We start from the raw sequence: 5,595 nt of genomic DNA on the forward strand, positions 1-5,595 counted from the left end.
CGCTAGGTGTTGACGCATTACCATAGTAACCAAGAGCCCGCATTCTCCGGCCCGGGCCCCGCCCCCGCCCGGCCCGGGCCCCGCCCCTCCGCTCTGATCCGCTCTGGCTGGTAGACGCGGCGCGCTGTGGCTTTAGGAACACGAGCCCCACCCTCTGACCATTCCCGCCGGCGCTCGAGCGGGAACTGGCTCTGAAAGACTGACCCGCCCTGGCGCGCCCCGCTCTTCACTTCGCTTTGGCTGAACTCTTGGGTCAGGACCCAAACCGTCAAGGTCCTAGCATGGGCCCAGGGGGGTCTGACTTGCTGGCAGCCACTCCAGGAGCCAGGCCCAGGGTCACGGTTTTTCCCCTACACCCCATCTAGGTTACCATGGTAACCGTTGCCCCAGTGCCTGTGAGGGGCCAAGCCAAACCCTGATGAGAATTTAGTCTGCAGAGAAGCAAGCAGGATCAGACGAAACAAGTTTCACAGCAGCAGAGAGTCTGGTTAGACCAAAGAAGGAACTTCCAGCCGTGAGGATGTGTACGTAGTTTCAGGAGCAGTTCCTTAAAATGTGGGCCTCAGACCTCCAGCTCCGAATCGCCTAGGAGAGTTTATTAAAAATGAAATGTAGACCCTACTAGAGTATCTGAATCGAAATCTATGGACCTGGTTTTAGGGAACCTGCCTTTTAATGCTTCCCAGTTTGTATGTACTGTTCTGGAAAGCTTTTTAGGAGTTTTATGATTTTCCCAATTTGGTTTGGCACCTATACCTCCCAACCTGCAGGGACAAGATTGGACTTACCCCACAGCTGTGCCTGCTCCAAGCCTCACAAAGCCTTCCCACAAGACCAAGTCCTTTTGGTTTTTTCTCCAGTGCTGATAAACTGAACTCTTAGACCAAAAAGAAGTGGTGACTGCAGTTCTGAGCTACTTTCCCACGCCCAAACCTCCCTCCACAGCCCACCTTTCTGGGGCTTACTCCAACCTGACTTTTGTGTTGTGAAGCCAGTCACTGCCTCCTCTGACATACTCAGGGCTGAAGGATCGGCTGCAGAGCTAGGGTGGTTGAGGGCTGTTTACAAGCTCCAGGGGAGTGGGGGAAGGGAGACCAGGTCACCTCCAGTTGTTTTTAAAAGGGCTTAACTCCGGCAAGCTTCACATTCCTTCCCTGGATTTTCCAGCCTTATCTCCTTTGGGATCCTCAGAAGGACAAGTTAGGGGGTGGGGCGGGCAGAAAGTGTTGGAGGTGGGATCAGAGGGAGGGAGAAGCCAGGGTAGCTACCCTACAGGTGCTGGCACGATCCTCCCGGCTTGAGAATGAGGGAAGGGCTTTTCTGTTCCTGGCACCCTTCCTTCCCCAGCCTCTTCGTTGCAGCCCAGAGAGGAGGGAAGATGAAGTAACCAGTCCCCTGTGGATTGGATGCTTCCCTTATGTTTTCCACCCAGTTCTCACAGCCACAACTCTATGGGGTAGTTATTATCCGCATCAGCAAAGAAGAAACTGAGACCAAGAGAGATAACTGTCCAAACTCAAAAGTTAGTGTTCTTTTCTCAACTCAGGCTGCCTCTCTGAAGGAAAGGTGTGAGGTTGAGGCAGAAAGGAGGGGGATGACCAAATGCAGGGTAAGGGAATTGCTTCCCAGGCTTTTGTTTGAATTTACCTCAAAGCTATCAGTGCTTAAGCTTCAGAGCCCCTTGAAAAAGTAAGTTGAGGGAATTCCCTGGTGGTCCAGTGGTTAGGACTCCGCGCTTCTACTGCACGGGGCACAGGTTTGATTCCTGGTCAGGGAACTAAGATCCTGCATGCTGCGCGGCACGGCCGAAAAAAAATGTAAGCTGAGTTAAGGATACATGTTACTTTGGACTTAATGAAACAGGTTTGTGTGGTTCTCCACCACTTACACAGATAGTTAAGTTACTGCCAGCTGTCCAGGTGGAGGAACGGCTGCCTGGAACACTCCTTCCACCAAGCCACTATGCCACCTCACCTGATGTCAGGACGGGAAAGACTGGCCGTAATCTCCATGGGAATATGTGCTACGATGCTCACACCAAGGGTATTTGCACAGTGGAGGAAAAACAAGGTTTGAAATGAACAAAGCCAGAAGTCCCTCTGTGAAAAGATTCTAAGCCTCTGTTATGTAAAACTGTAAGTGAGTATTCTGTTCTCATCAAGACCTGTTCAAACTGAAGTTCTCTCTGGCCTGGAAGAGACCCAGTGATGCAACATATGTAATTATAAACACAGTATGCATCTCATCAGAGAAAAAAAGCTGCCTTCAAAGGACCTAAACTCATTGACTACTTCTGTTTTTCCAACAGTGATAGGTTTTCTTTTTGACTTCTTCTCCTAGATAATTTTAAACACACATGCTTACTTGGATTTTTCTAGGTATAATGAGATGGTCTTTCCATTTAAAAACTACTTAAGCCTTGTGTATTAGTTTTCTACCACTGCTGCAGCAACTTACCACAAACTTAGTGGTTTAAAACAACATAAAGTTATTATCTTACAATTCTGGAGTTCAACAAGGGTCTTACTGGGTAAAAACCAGGTGTCGGCAGGGTTGCATTCCTTACTAAGGCTCTAGGCTGAATCCTTTATCTAGTTTCTAGAGGCCACTCATGTTCCTTGGCTCATGACCCCCTTCCTCCATCTTTAAAGCCAGTAACATTGTGGGATTTCCCTGGTGGTCCAGTGGTTAAGACTCCGCTCTCCCAATGCAGGGGGCCTGGGTTACATCCTGATCAGGGATATAGATCTCCCAAGCTGCAACAAAGATCCCGCTCGCAGCAACAAAGATCCCTCATGCCGCAACTAAAACCCGGTACAGCTAAATAAATAAATATATTTAAAAATTAAAAAAAAAAAAAACAACAGTAACATTGCATCTCTCTGAGCACTCCACCCTAGTTGCATCTCGTTCTGGGAAAGATTCCCTGAGTTTTAGACTTGTGATTAGGTTGGGTCCACCTGGATAATCCAAGATGATCTCCCCATCTCAGGGTCCCTAATCGAATCATGTCTGCAGAGTCCCTTTTGCCTGTAGGTAAATATTCACAGTTCTGGGAATTAAGAGGTGGACATTCGCAGGAGGGGAGGTGGTGCACTGTTCTGCCTCCCACACCTTGCTACATAACAGTGACATTTTAATGATCTATAATATATTCTCAAAAAGTTGAAACAACTTACATATGCCTTTCTAAACTGCTTTTTGGAAAGTGTCTTTAAAAATTTAAATAATACGGACTTCCCTGGTGGCGCAGTGGTTAAGAATCCACCTGCCAATTCAGGGGACACAGGTTCGAGCCCTGGTCTGGGAAGATCCCACATGCCGCGGAGCAACTAAGCCTGTGAGCCACAACTACTGAGCCTGCACTCTAGAGCCCGCGAGCCACAACTACCGAGCCCGTGTGCCACAACTACTGAAGCCTGCGCACCTAGAGCCCACAAGCCACAACTACTGAAGCCCGCACACGTAGAGCCTGTGCTCCACAACAAGAGAAGCCACCGCGATGAGAAGCCCGCGCTCCACAACGAAGAATAGACCCTGCTCGCCATAACCAGAGAAAACCCGCACACAGCAATGAAGACCCAACGCAGCCAGAAAGAAAGAGTACATTTTCTTCTTCTGTCAACTTTACAAGTATGTATTAAAGGACAGAAAATTTACTTAAAAATTAACGGGTTTATTCCACACAGCAAAGGAAACCATCAACAAAAGGAAAAAGCAACCTACCAAATGGGAGAAAATATTTGCAAATCATATATCTGATGAGGGTAAATATTCAAAGTGTGTAAAGAACTCATACAACTCAACAGCCAAAAAAAAAAAAAAATTGAAAAATGGATAGAGGATCTGAATAGAGATTTTTCCAGAGAAGACATACATATAGCCAACAGGTACATGAAAAGATGCTCAACATCACTAATCATCAGGAAAATGCAAATCAAAACCACAATGAGCTATCACCTCATAACTATTAGAATGGCTATTATCAGAAAGACAGGAAATAACAAGTATTGGCGAGGATGTGGAGAAAGGGGAATCCCTGTGCACTGTTGGTGGGAATGTAAACTGGTGCAGTCTCTATGGAAAACTGTATGAAGGTTCCTCAAAAAATTAAAAATAGGGCTTCCCTGGTGGTGCAGTGGTTAAGAATCCGCCTGCCAATGCAGGGGACACGGTTTTGAGCCCTGGTTCGGGAAGATCCCACATGCCGCGGAGCTAAGCCCGTGCTCTGCAACAAGAGAAGCCACCAGGATGAGAAGCCCACGCACCTCAACCAAGAGTAGCCCCCGCTCGCAGCAAATAGAGAAAGCCCGCACGCAGCAACGAAGACCCAATGCAGCCAAAAATAAAATAAATGAAATAAATTTATTTTTAAAAAAATTAAAAATAGAACTACCATATGATCCAGCAATTCCACTTCCGGGTATTTATTCAAAAGAAACAAAAACACTACTCAAAAAGATATATGCACCCCATATTCACCGCAGCAATAACCAAGACATGGAAGGAATCTAAATGTCCATCAATGGATAAAGGAAATGTGGTGTATATATACAATGGAATATTATTTAGTTATGAAAAAGACTGAAATCTTTCTATTTGCAACAACATGGATGGCCCTTGAGGGCATTATGGTAAGTAAAATAAGTCAAATAGAGAAAGACAAATAGTGTGTGATATCACTTATATGTGGAATCTACAAAAAGAACTCATAGGTACAGAGAACATACTGGTGATTGCCAGAGGCAGGGCAGGGGGTCAAAAAGTACAAATTTCTAGTTTTAAAATAAATAAGTCCTGGGACTTCCCTGGCAGTCTGGTGGTTAAGACTCCATGCTTCCACTGCAGGGGGTGCAGGTTCAATCCCTGGATGGGGAACTAAGATGCCATATGCCATGCAGCACGGCCAAAATATAAAAAAAAATAAATTAAATTAAATTAAATTTAAAAGTCCTGGGGATATAATGCACAGCATGGTGACTGTAGTTAGTAATACTGTATTGTATATTTGAAAGTTGCTAAGAGAGTAGATCTTAAAAGTTTTCATCATAAGAAAAACACTGTGTGGTGATAAATTATTGTGGTGATCATTTCACAATATATACAAATATTGAATCATTGTATTGTACACCTGAAACTAATACAATGTTATATGTCAATTATATTTCAATAAAAGATATTAATGGGTTTATGAAACACAAGTAATAAAAATGAACCATGAATCAGTAGAAATTATTTTGAAATTGAGAAGCAAATTGAAACAAAAATTTTCAGATTACCAGAAAAGGTAATTCAATAAGAGGAATAGACAAATTTTGAACAGAATAAACAAGCACTTGGATTGTTTAATAATCCAACTAACAAGGGGAAGAAAATTGTATGAATACATTGGGGAAATATTAAATTTCTTGTTGATTTGATATAAAAGATTGACACTGATGGAGACTGCATAAAACTCACATTAGTACACTAAAATGAGGACTTATGACAATCGGGTAAATGAGTGTCATGAACTCAAAGAACACTTATGATTAATTACTGAAGGACTTCCCTGGTGGTCCAGGGGGTAAGACTCTGTACTCCCAATGCAGGGGG

Source organism: Balaenoptera musculus, chromosome 1 (assembly GCF_009873245.2).
Source record: "Balaenoptera musculus isolate JJ_BM4_2016_0621 chromosome 1, mBalMus1.pri.v3, whole genome shotgun sequence".
Lineage (NCBI taxonomy): Eukaryota > Metazoa > Chordata > Mammalia > Artiodactyla > Balaenopteridae > Balaenoptera > Balaenoptera musculus.